At 39.2% G+C, this 13,332-nt stretch overlaps 1 long non-coding RNA gene across 1 annotated transcript in view; it reads right to left on the reverse strand.

Annotated features, from left to right (window-relative positions):
* The window catches only part of LOC143694120 (uncharacterized), a 267,052-nt gene that overhangs the window by 52,162 nt on the left and 201,558 nt on the right, over positions 1 to 13,332 (reverse strand). The window contains exon 12 of the long non-coding RNA XR_013182349.1: positions 4,162 to 4,257. This is a non-coding gene — a long non-coding RNA (uncharacterized LOC143694120). The remainder of the gene's footprint in view (positions 1 to 4,161; positions 4,258 to 13,332) is intronic.

The following is a 13,332-nucleotide window of genomic DNA, read 5'->3' on the forward strand; positions in this document are numbered from 1 at the left end:
TGCAGGACAGCTCTCACTTGGAAAGTACATGCACCTTGTTAAGACAGTTATTCATTGCAAAACTATTTAAAGAAGATGGAGAAAAAGAGTACACGGAAAAATATGGAGAAATGGAAGTTATGAATAGAGCAGCATAGCAAAGTCAAGAAAATGTTTCATCATCATATAGGATGACACACAAAAGCAGAGGTTAAAATCAAGGCTAGAATATGCTGGTCTAAGTTATCACAAAGACATTCAGAGCAAATTTAATGCTCTGAAATCTATGGAGTTCACATGAAATGTCCTCTACAGATGAGGCTTAAAAAAAATCACAATCTCTTTAAAGTGAGAGGGTACAGATCAAATGACTGCTGCTGGGTTCCTGAAATTCAACTTTCAGAGCCATGCAGTCTTGTAATATACATAACTAAAATTTACCTTTTCAGCCTGTCTGGAGTCAGATATCCAATTGCTTTTGCCAACAGGGAGTCTCACCTCTTGAAGCAATGCACATCCATATCTGCCAACCCACACCCATAAGGCCATGAACTAAACCCCACAAACTTGTTTCTTCCTCTGTCTCATATTTTATTTTTAACAAAATGCTCCTGTGAACAATAAATATTTAATTTTCAGAATTAAAAAAGGACTTTGGGTTTAGTAGATGGCCTCAATCTAGTTATAGTATCAGCAGTTTTTCCCTCTAGGGAGTAATTAAGGGAAAGCTCTGGCCACAATGCTAAACTGTGATAATGACAGAATTTAAAATCATTTTCATACCACATGCTGCATTGCAGATCATTTCCATATGCTCTGCCTTCAACAAAGGTGTCAAGCTTATAAAGTCTCCTGGGCAAAAGGATGACCAAAGCCCCAATGCCTGCAAGGAAGCTCAGGGGAAAGACACACATTGTCAGACTATATGTGATAAGGTCTCCACATTATGAAGTTGGCAGGCAGGAAGTGAGGCAGCCCTGGAGATTTTGACTATATTTGTCTCTGTCACACAGTTAGCACATGAGATTAGTGATGTTTTGTTGGAGATTCACCTGGGCTATAAATTATTTGTTGATAATGGACGTTTAGTACACAGCTCCTGCACTCACCCTAAAGCTGGTGAATAGTTATGGTGAAGCAAATTTCCATGGTCCACACTTTACAACACATAATAGATGAGAGTATCCCCTCACTCCAATGCTATATGGAGAAAAAAAATAGCATTATAGCCACATTACTTAGTAGGTCACTGTTAACTTGGGTGCAGCATTGCCTTGACAGTTACATTGACTCTAATTCCAGCTCTGCCTTTTTCAGCAGAAATGAAAAGACCCTTAGGGGAGGTCATTTGCCAGACATCCCATCTTGGGCTGGAAAACAAAACTATTGACAAGAAAAATAGGGCCACCAAGAGCAGCCTCCACATAATATTTATATATGAAAATGATACAACTAAAGCAATACTCTAGGGGGAAAAAAACCCAACAACAAACAACAAAAAAACAAAACAAACAAAAAAAAAAACCACCACAAAACAGCCAAGCAACCAGCTTCTGAGCAGCATAAAATATCTTTGTATTATTCATACAATTTTTGTCTCTTATTTTGATCACCTTCAAGTTCACTAAAATCAGACCCAGCTATGTAAGGTGGCAGAAGAATAAATATTTATCACACACAGAGCTGGTGATCATACCTGGGAGATCTCCCTAGTGGACGTAATAGAATAAGAGCAGGGAAGGAGGCTGACAAGAGAACTGGGAATCAGAAACATGGTTAGTGTGGTACATGGAAGTAGCAAGGAAGGGACACATCTCACAAGAGGAAGGAGTGAAGTGGGAGCAGGAACTTGGTGAAGGGCATGGGGAGCAACACATGGATTGGCAGAAGTGAAACCCTCAGGCTCATAGGAGCAAGGCAAGGTTAAAAAGAAAGGTATTTAGCAGTGAAAACCACCCACTGAAGAGTTGAAAATGGGTTCCTTGTATACAGCTAGGCCAAAAGGATGCACCAGAGGAAGTGTGGCCAGCAGGTCAAAGGTGATTTTCACCTTCTACCTCACTCTCATGAGACCCCACCAGGAGTGCTGCATCCAGCTCTGGGAGCCCCAATGTATAACAAACATAGACCCATTGAAGCAAGTCCAGAATAACCCACAAAGATGGTCAGAAGGATGGAACACCTCTTCTAGAGAGGAGAGAGAGTTGGTATTGCTCAGTCTGGAGAAGAAAAGGCTTCAGGGAGCACATTCCAATGCAAAACAGGGACCTAGAAGAAGGCTGGAGAGGGACTCTTAACAAGGGTGTACAGTGACAGAACAAGGGGAATGGCTTTAAACTGAAAGAAGGTGAGTTTAAATAAGACATTAGGAATAAATTATTTCCTGAAAAGGGTGCTAAAGTATCGGTAGAGGTTGCCTAGAGTAGTTGTGCATGCCTCATCCCTGGAAGCATTCAAGGCCAGATTGGAATGGAGTTTTGAGTGCCTTTTACTTTTCTAGTGAGGAAGAAGTTGCTCCTGCCCAAAACAAGGGTTTGGAAGTAGATGATCCTGAAGGTTCCTTCAATGCAAATCATTGTATAAAAAAGAGTAAAAAGGACTCAGACAATCCAGAAGCATAAAAGATTGGAAAGGTATTGTCTAGAGGAAACGAGCAAAAAGGCAGGTGACACATTCCTCCTCAGCCTGGATCAGAGTAAGAGTCCTGAAGCTCATCACTCCAAGTCACCCAGAGATCTCCACAACATAGAAAATGTTTCATTCTCTTTTTGGGTGCTCATTCACACAGAGAACAAAGATCTGACACTTCACCACCTTTGTTCTGGTATCAGGCTTTGGAGCCAGCAGCCTGAAGAGCCTATTTCTCTTGATGGTTTTTATAGCTTTCTTGTATGATGGTGTAGTACAAAAACAAAATGAGGGAAGAGAACAAATTACTGTTCTAAGCAGGTTAAAATCACCTTTTAAATAACAAGGACTCTTAAAATAGCATTATTGAGGTTAAAAATTTCATTCCTCATAACTTAGAAAATCCTAAATCTTGGTAATTTCCAATTCTGAAATGCTCCAATTCTGAATTCTTGTTTTGATGTATCATTATGGTAGCACTATCTGTGCATGGTAACTGTGAATGTTGCTCCTGTGAAATCATATTTCATACTACTTTCCACCTCCTAGGGTACGAAAAAAAATGAATGGGGGGGGGGGGGCAAGAGACAAACAAAACAGCAAAATTTCGAATAATGTTTATGTATATGTATCCCAAAAGCAAGAAGTTTTGAACATACTCATTTTAAATTGGGAATATCATTCATTCAGTTGTATAGACTCAGAATGTTTACTTCCAGGACAAACCTAGAAAGATGCTGTAACTTTTTCACCTTGGCTAAAATGTCTATCTCACTAATTCTTTGAGGTTCCTCTGTTTCATCTCAAATCATTCATCTATTCATCTCTAAACACAGCAAACACAGCAAAACTTGTCACAAAGGCTTGAAAACTTATTTCCTTTGGGTTTTTGTTTGCTTAACATAGACTGTCAAGGAATCAATACCTATTCTCATATGCACACAAAGACAAGTAATGTTAAGCATGGATGTGAATAAAAGACAAGCAATAGATTTTATGCAATTGGGACACTGCATAATCTAAGTTTTTTAACCCCTTCAAAGACCTTTATAGAACTAATTAAAAAGGTAGAAAAATGTCTATCTCAATTAGGACCATACTTGCTTACGTAATGTTTTTCTGCAAATGTGGCGACAAGGTAAATTTTAAACTCTGTGTGAAACCAATATATTGGGAAAGAAATAAAATGTTCTACATGCAATGTTTCAGGAAAGGGCTGGACACTCAGGACTGACAAAGTGGTGGACAATTTTTTCAAATCCTCTATTTGTTTCTGTTATCCAGAAGGATAGATTAAAATTCCCAGTAGCATTCTTAAGCCATTGCACTGATTGCAAGTATTCTGATAATATAGTCAGGAAATGGGAACAACAGTATGTGATTTGTTGCTACCCCTAAATTTCAATAACTACATTTCAAATACTTGCAATCAGCATTATAACAAAAGACTTCAAACACATAACCTCAAACAAAAAAAAAGAAAAAGCAGTTCTATAACTGTAAAGATTACATTTATTGAGCATATTTTTGCATGTATTATTCACCAAGACCTACCTTATTTAGTAGAAATTATTTGTTTGTATCTTCTTTATAAATTTTGCATTGAAGCCCAAGTTCATGCACATTATGATAACCAATATCTTCTTTCTACTGTTGGAAGAGACCCCATAATTATACGATTAGTACAGTGAGCATAGTTCCATTTTTCTCCAAGAACACTGCATCCATAAGAGAAAAATCTGGCTTTACTTCCAGAATCTCAAGTGTGTCTCTGGACAAGAATGACTTCTCACTACACAAATGCAAGAGAGGTAAAGATTATACAGAGATGGGGTGACCTACACTAAGGTTAGGCTAAATGATTTCCTGCCAACAGGGTAGACAAAGAAAGAGGAACAAATGCTGAGAATTTTCAGCAATAGACTTCGTTGGCTTAACAGGATTTAGATGTTCTATACATATAAATTATACCCACTTACTCATGGTGTGTTACCGGTCAACAATTGCATGAATATTCTCAGCAGAGCTGGGGCCTTCTGCATCTCTTGCTATAATAAATGTGCAGTTTATGAAATGGTTGGATAAGAAATGAAACAAATATATAATTATTTCTCTCTTGGGGGCCGAGAGAAAATTTTGTTTCTTTTTGATCTTAACACAAAGGCATGACCCATGTGAATCAAAACAAGGGAAAAAGTTAACATGAACTGGAGAACCAAGAAGTACTGATGTTTTGCATAAATTTTACGAATTAGTCTCCTTTGTGTGCTCCTTGATAACAAATTATGGTCTGGGGACAGCTTCTGCAGTGGATCAGTGGTTCGGACTGTGAATTACTCTGGTGACCCACAGGTCAGCAAAAAGCCTTTGTTCTCTATTAGGAATGTTTTACTGAGACATTCAGCACATTTCCAGAAATAAGTAAATAAAGCTATAATTCAGCTGCCTTCACCTTAGACCATGAAGGGCCACTGACCAGGATTTATGTCATACCCAGATGCAAGCAGCCCCTGAAGTGACAGGCACCTGAACCAGATGCCACATAGGCAGCACGTAGTGGTACACCACAATTGTCAATCAAGGAGGAGACAGAGAGCTAGAGACAGGAATGAAAAGACCTAAGTGCACTTATACATCACCAGCAGAATAAAAGGGGAGTGCAGCAGCCAGTTCTCCTAAATTACCAGTAGTTTCATCATTTTACTTGGAAGGAGTGGATTCTGCTGCCAGAGTTTTTATCCAACCTGTTTTCATGTTTAAAAGAGTGGGAAAGTTATACTGAGTTTACTGTAGTGTAGCACAGAAAGTTAATTTATGGCAAATGGGCTCAGCAAGTGCCTGCAATCAATGGCTTGAGTATGGCTCAATGTCTTTTCCCTCATCAAGGGTGAGTCCCAGAGCCCAGGTGAATATTTATGTTTGGCAAATACTTCATCTAGCAATGACAATATTAAAGCATGTCCTTTTTATTATTCCCTTGCCTCAATGGTCTCTCCTTTTCTGTAACTCATTAAAAAAAAAAAATCAAAGCCACCAACACATTTCCACACAGAATTTTTCAAGAGTCCAGACTCTGAACGAAGGTCATCTTTCACATTTGCAAGGTTTCAAAGCAAATATTCAATCTATACAGTTCTTTTATACCAGAAAAAACTTAGACTTCAGTGAGTGTAAGTCACACAGCATCTTTCTGTCAATATTACACGTGCCCTTTGGGTACAAACACAGCCATCAAACTAGAAATGTATGGAAACTTGAACCTCGCTGCTCTTTGGGCCAGGTGAACGTTTTTAGCCTATGTCCTGCTGAAACTCAGTCTTCTAGTCCCTAAAATCCCCAAAACTATCATCAATAACTTGAAATTTAGCTTGAAAGGCCTATTTTAATCAAACTCATCAGAAGAAGTCAAAGTTTTTAATCAAGAAAAAGACAAACAGATTTTAAAAGTCTATAAGATCACAAGTGTGTAAGAACCATTTCCACAGACTTCATAATCTAGTTTAGTTTAGAGAAACTGCTTTGAAACTATACTTTGAAATGGCTGCTTGAAAGCCATGGTCATTCATTCTAATTTTTAATATTTAGGAAATATAAGCAAAACCCAGTGCAAGCCAATGCAAGTGATAAACCTACCAAATTTTTTAAGCATTATGCACAGCTTTATAAGATAAGGCCACCCACTCACCAGCTGCAGCTGAACAAGCCATGTGCTAGCAGAGACAAATACATACACAATAAGATACAAGTATGTCATCCAATAATAAACAGCAACACCAAAAATCTTAAACCAAAAAGTTTCATAAGTTTTAAAGCGAAGTTTTAAAGGGTGGGGAATTATTTTAGCCATCCCCTTCTTGGGATGTAGGGCCACATTGAGCCTTACTTTTGCAGAGATGTTGCCCTTTGAATAGAAAGCCATTTGTCAGCAGCTGAAACTTCACAGCATTACTATCTAGGGTTTGGCACATCAGTAGGATACTGAAAACTGAGGCATCAAAGGCACTGGGAAACAGCAGGAATACTGATTATGGCACAGCTGCACATGGAAAAAGGGTAAGAATTCCAGCCCATGGAGAATTTTATGGAAGCTGTATTCTGCTGGACCAACCTTTTATTAATGATGTAGCCACAGGGGTTCATTAGGCATCTGCAAACTACAAGGATTTTAAATATAGCCCAAACAACAGGTAAATTGTAGCATATACCTTTGTGTTGGGAAACTGGAACTAATTCCATAAGTCACTGAAAACTCAGGCTGCCAACCCATTCTTTGACCTCTGTTCCTTTGACCACAGCCATGAATAAGTCCTGCCTCTTTCTCTGGCAACTTTCCATTCAACCTAAGTGCCATTCATTACAACTACAATTCAGCATCTCAACCAAGAAGTGAGGCTTTTAGAATTTAACCACAGTTTGCAAAATTTACCAGAACCTATCTATTTTCTGGCAGTAAGTGGCTGCAATTGTCATTGCTAAGTTGAAGCCCACTTATAAATCAGCTGAAGGGAATAATTAACAAAACAGTAATGAAAATATGATGGCATGTTATTGGCAAAGGAGCACGGAGAATTTCATAGTGGGTCATAATGGAAATATAAGTCAGTATGGGAGTTCTTCACAGTTTAGGAGGCATGTCCCATTAAGAGATGCATGATTTATTTCATGTTTTGATTGTCTTCTAACCTATGACTTTTGACTTGCCATATCAAGTACACTGTCTGATAACAGATAGGAACCAGAAGAGTTAATTGAACAGCTAAGTGATAAAGACTAATAAATCCCTGGATTTCTATCTGGTGAGTACATTTTAATAGGTAAGGGGAAGTAAGTAAAAGCCAGGCAGGGTGACTCATCAGTTCTAGCAATGTAAGAAAATTAGATTTTAAGTGGAAAAAGATGTTTCCTAGGAAACTGCATGATCTGCTTGTGGAACATCAAACAAGAGCAATTTCCTAACAACAGCCATGGCTAAATTGATCTACTGCACCTCAAACAGCTTTATCAGTGAGAGAGAGATTGAGTCTCTTTTATACTTTCTTAGTTACCATCATCAATTTGTCTATTATTTGACTCCTTCAGCTGTTACCTTTCTGACCTTCCACAAGTACAAGTATGATATTTGCCATTATCTAATTGGAAAGCACATTTTGCTTTCCCTCATCTTTTCTGTCTCTCTTTTTTGCAGCAAGCTCTAGATTCCACTATTGCTGCTGCCGCTGAGCCAGAAAGATGTGAGCATGTATCATGGTATGCAGCAGGCATAAGCTCAAGGAAGTGTTCTGTTTAAAACCCTCCACTTTGCAGCAATGGAAAGTGAGCTGCAACACAAGCAACCTCCAGGGTTCCCTGCTCTGAGATGTTCAATATACAGTACATTCAGCCTACCTATACAATTTACACTGGATCAAAATCAATGTCTTTCTCTTTACACTGTCTACATTTTCATTCCATCAAATTTAAACCCTCACATTTCTGTGAAAGCATATAACACTTTGCATTTGGCACAAAAGAGATCAAGTATTTCAGATGCTAGGGTGGAGAACATTTGTTCTTCTTGATAATTTCCAATGCAGATTGTTTAATATGCATAAGTTATAACTGGTGCAAAGCAGAGACTGTCTTCAGAGCATGACCACGGATTTCTGAGCATAAATCAGTGCATGTGCTGACTGTGTGCAGTCAGACAGGGAATTCTAGGACCAGGCAGCTCCTTGGCACTCATGCTACACACACAGCTCACGTGTGTCCTGTGACACTGAGCAGCAAAGGCGCATCTGCTCAGCAAAGATGCTCTCAGAGCACTTGGTTTTTTGGACATGCTTCTGTGCATTTAATATGTGCATGCACACTGAATCCCAGGTATCACAAAGCAAGCAAATTTACTCTAGGTGCACACATAGAGATGCATTCTATCCTAAAGCCAAGGCATTCAAATTACGCCTAGACAAAATTTCCTGGCAGAAAAGTAAGATATGTCTGAGGAAACCCAAATGCCTGGTAGCTCTAATCCTGGCCACTCTTGAGCTATCACAATGGATGAAGACAATTGCCAATTGTAAGAGCCAAAATTTAAATAGGCTGCCAAATTCAGCAGTACTGAAACATTTTCAAGTACACTGATTGCACAGAGTTACAAATGGAGAAAAATAAATAAGACCAAATCTGTTCATGCTTACAAAGTTGCCTAGAGTGCAACTTGTGAAGAAATAAGAAACAGAGACATTTTGGGTCTCTTCCACATCAGTGCTGCTCTCATCAAAATGAACTAATACCTACTATAAGCCTATGTAATCGAGGTTTTATAATTACTACTGCTACTAATTTGGACATTATGCTGCAGACAGAAATTATGAAATCCAAAATTCAGGAAGTCTATTCTAGAACTTGTAATGCCCAAAATAAAGCAACCTGTTCTAGAAAACATACTATGTCTGATTCCACACAAGCTGTCCTTTAATGTGAATTTCTCCACTACGAGCTGTGCATCAACAAGTCACACATGGAACAGAAAACCACGTGAAAGCCAGAAAAAGTGAGAGAAGAGAGTTTGTGTTATGGATTTGTGGCTCAAGAGTCCTGTAAAGAGATAGCACGGGGAGAGTTATCCCACTGTAACTGATTCTTTGGATTTGCAACAATGATTTTACTGTCACCAAAACAAAGCTGGAAAGTCTATCCTTTTTCCAGCCTACTAAACAGAATGAAATTCCCCAGATCATGGTGAAGCCAATGGCAAACTGCTTAATATCAAGAATTACACACCCCCTACCACCATTACCATTCTCAGAAAGCTCACATAAAATCTTCTCAACAAAACTTTTATTCCTGAAGTGTTTTCCCCAACCTGCATAAAAAAAAGAAAAAAAAAAAAGCAACCTTCTTCTACTTCCTCTCACAGTTTACAGCTTCATTCTTGGCTTAACACATATTTAGGATTAATGCTTTTATTTTAAAGGAGTAAGATTAAGTATTTTTAGCCCCTGTGAAACAAGATGATGCATGTTGCAATTGTCAAGTTCCTGTTAAATTGCATGTAGCACATTCTGTAGCTCATAAATATTTAAGATGACTAAATAATTATCCTAGACTCCTCAACTTGCCTTTCTTTATTAGTTCCATGGGGAACAAGGAAAGCATTTGCTCTTCTTCAGCTATACAGACAATTATATTGCAAAATAACCTCTTTCTCTTGTTGGTGATGCTGCTATATGATTTTCTCCTATTTTGGTGTGAGAGAATTATCTTCTTTCAGAGGACAGAAGAGCCCCCACTTCTTCACCAGATCAATCCAGCAAGCCTGGCAACTTTTCCAAAATACCTCAATCAAAGCAAACCCCACTTCTCTTAATTCCCCCTCAGCCTCCTGTTCCCAGCAGCAGAGGGTAAGAGCACCCTGAATTATACAGGATTCAGAGTGTCAAGCAGGCAAACGTGCCTTTGCTGGGAGCAGTTCAGTGGGGAAGTGACAGGGGCTTAATTGGTGCAGGTGTACCTATTTAAAGCAGTAGCTGTAAGGACTTGGGGGAAGAGGAGGGTGAGCCAGTAGCCCTCTCACCATGGAAGAGCATTGAACAGAATTTTTACTGTTGCCTTACAGCTTATTCTCCTCTCTGCGTGTTTTCAATGCAGCCATATGGTAGCGAGCAGACACTCGCAACCTAATAGCAGATGAAGAGCCCGCACTCTCTCGCAGGCAGCAGACCATGCCCCAGCAGTCGGAGTGGCAACACCCACCAGCAAAGCCAAGGAAAAAGAGCTGCCTCCCAGATGGCTGGGATGCAGAGCTTTGTCTCAGAGCCTGAGCTTCTTGCTCCTGCAGCTGTCAGATCTGTCACCATGGTTCGCTACCCGCTGCCACCGCCCCCACCCCCTTCCACTCCGGCAGTGCCAGAGGAGCAGAGCAGGAGCGCAGCACCGGCCCCCAGAGCCCCTCGCCTTTGGGGTGCTCCGGTCGTGTTGTGCTGGGATTAACTCGCCTTGGGATGCCAATGTAAAAGGGTGCATGGCATCAAGTCAAAATAGCCCAAGCAGTTCCTTTAATGTGCATCCGCACTGAACAGAAACCTACAATTGTCTAGAAAAATTGTCAGAGATCTGCCACTGCTCTCTGTTAAGAATTTGGCTTAGTCACAGTGCCTAGATACTGAGGAAGATGAGGTGTGTAAGAGTTGAAAACTTCTGAAGCACTGTTTCTATCCTTATTTGCTTTTTTCACATTCCCTTTCATTTTAAAATTCAAAATAATGAAAACAATTATGAAGTTGGTACAGTTCTGTGTGGTGAACCACTGAGAAGTTAAGGAGGCTAAAGGCACGAAATCAGCATGGAGAAACCAAAGTGTGTTACAGACCTATGGGAATGCTCTCATTCAGAAATAAATTGGCTTAAAGTTCACTGTGACTTAATACTCCCTCAAAGATCCTTATTTCCAGCAACTGGGAAAACCAACATGTAAATCAGCATATTTTAGGGTGCAGTTTGACAAGATTGCAAAGCCTGTGTAGTGTTACTGCTACCAAAATAGGTACAAGAACAAGCAGCTCCTTCCATTTCTCCCCTCCCTGTCACACTTTGCTTCTCTTCCTTTGGTTCTGGCTCTACACTTCTTTGACCCCTTGATGGGCCTGTTCAATTAGCTAATCCAGCAGAAAACTAATAAGCAAAAAAAAAAAAAAAGAAAGAAAAAAAAAGAGAAGATGCAATAACTTCAAACTAATTTTGTAGTCAAAAGATATGTTTACAAGCTACAAGCCTGCAGGGGGAAAAGAAAAATGGAAGAAACAAAAACCAAAACCAACCCCTACATGCCCACCAGGAAAGCAATACCTGCAAAATGTTAGCATTTAGTAAAACTACATCAATAAAAAATGGCATAAAGTTGTGCTAGAACAGTCTGCTTCTCTTTGTCTGGGTGGTAGCACCACAAGGAGGATTCTGCCAATGTGGTTGTCATGTGGGAGCAGCTGGAGACAAATCTTTGCCATCCTCACTGTTAATTTCCCATGGAATAAATAAACCCCAAAAAAAAAAAAACAACCAACCCCAAAATCCAAAACCACAAAACAACAAAAAAAAAAAAAAGGGGAAAGAAAAAGCTCCTCATCCATAATTCAAGTGTGCTAAGTTCAGTATTCAATATATGACACATACTATTGAAGAAGTTCTAGAACTAAGAAAAAACAAGTTCAGAGTAGTGTCTAAAATTAATGCGATAAAAAACACTCCCTTTACAGCTGTTGCTAAAAAATGGGAGGAAAGCAGCAACAGTAACAAGGAAATCATTTGACAATGAAGGAGGATTTACAGTGACACTATTCAGATATATTTTTATGAAAGGGAATATAATTACTGGTACTGCCATAATAGAGGGCAAATATTTCACATTCTCCTCATCAATATTGCTGTCCTTGTGCTCAGATTAAACAAGCCAGGACAGATCAATAGGCAAAGTTTGAAACTGCAGTATGTAGTGCATAGAGCAAAGAATTGCAGGGAGGAAAGATTTCTGACAGCATCTTTGAAAATGTCAAACTTCTACATCCTACCTTTTGTTCTGAATCTGGCATAGATTGAAGAAAAAATGAGCAAAGCTTAATCCAGATAAACGTGAGATTGTGGATTTGAATCAATCAAATCATTTGTACAAAAGCAGTAATAATTTTCTATACAACAGTATTACCTCTGCTTAGGAAAGCTTTTGACACCATATAAAGCATTGGAAACTGAAAAATTACCTGGGGAAAAGAGGTGAGGAGGAACAACAATTACTGTATGTTTGCCTTTGTAGTTGTGATTTTTACTGAGGCACTGCTACTGACCACTGCTGGAGACAGGATCATGGGCTAGAGGGACACATGGCCTGACCTTGGCAGTGCTGTTCTTAATTTCTCCACGTTGTAGCTGCCTCCATCACTGTGCTAGGGAAACAGAAGTGGTGGAAGTCTCTTTAAAACATGGGACAGAAGAAGCACTTCAATAAGGCAAGTCCTCCTTTTACACAGATGTGTCAATCATATTGTCCCTTGAGAAATATCTGGGTGGATTTAGTGTCTTTGGATTGCCAGTGACACTTTTTCAAAGCAAACAACCCATTGATGATGGAGATTTTGATCAAGTTGTTCTGTTTGACTATAAAATGTACTTTCATGCAGAGCACTGTCTTGAAAGATTGCACCACGTGTCACAAATGACATAAAGTGAAGATTTGCTGCTGCCAGCTTGGAATTGTTTATGCTGTAGAGCACTTACTGTTGATAATAAAGGGCCAAAATTAAAACATAGTTTTGTCAGCAGTTCTGTGTTAAGGGAGGCTGTTTCAGCTCAGACCCTGCAAAAGTCCAGTTCTGTTAACTGTTTTCCTGAAGAAGTTAGGTCAGCACACACAAAACATACAAATGACATCAAGCTGGAATGGTTTGCTATTAGAATAAAAGAAAGAAAAAAATAATCCAATGTCACCAATGAGAAAAATGTGCAAAGACAAATGCAAAGAACTGCATTTATTAAGGCTAAATCAAGTGCAAAACTGAGAAACTAGTGTAGGCAGCTCTTCTGAAGAAAAGGGTTTGAAGTGTTAGAGGAACACAGACCATTGACTCATTTCTAGGATGATACATTAAAGGCAGCTATCACTTTGAGATGCATTAACAGAAATACCCTATGCAAGAAAAGGATGACAATTATTTATTCTCTTCAATACTGTTGAGATTTCAGTTGCAATGCTGC

Source organism: Agelaius phoeniceus, chromosome 1 (genome assembly GCF_051311805.1).
Source record: "Agelaius phoeniceus isolate bAgePho1 chromosome 1, bAgePho1.hap1, whole genome shotgun sequence".
NCBI classification, from domain to species: Eukaryota; Metazoa; Chordata; class Aves; order Passeriformes; family Icteridae; genus Agelaius; species Agelaius phoeniceus.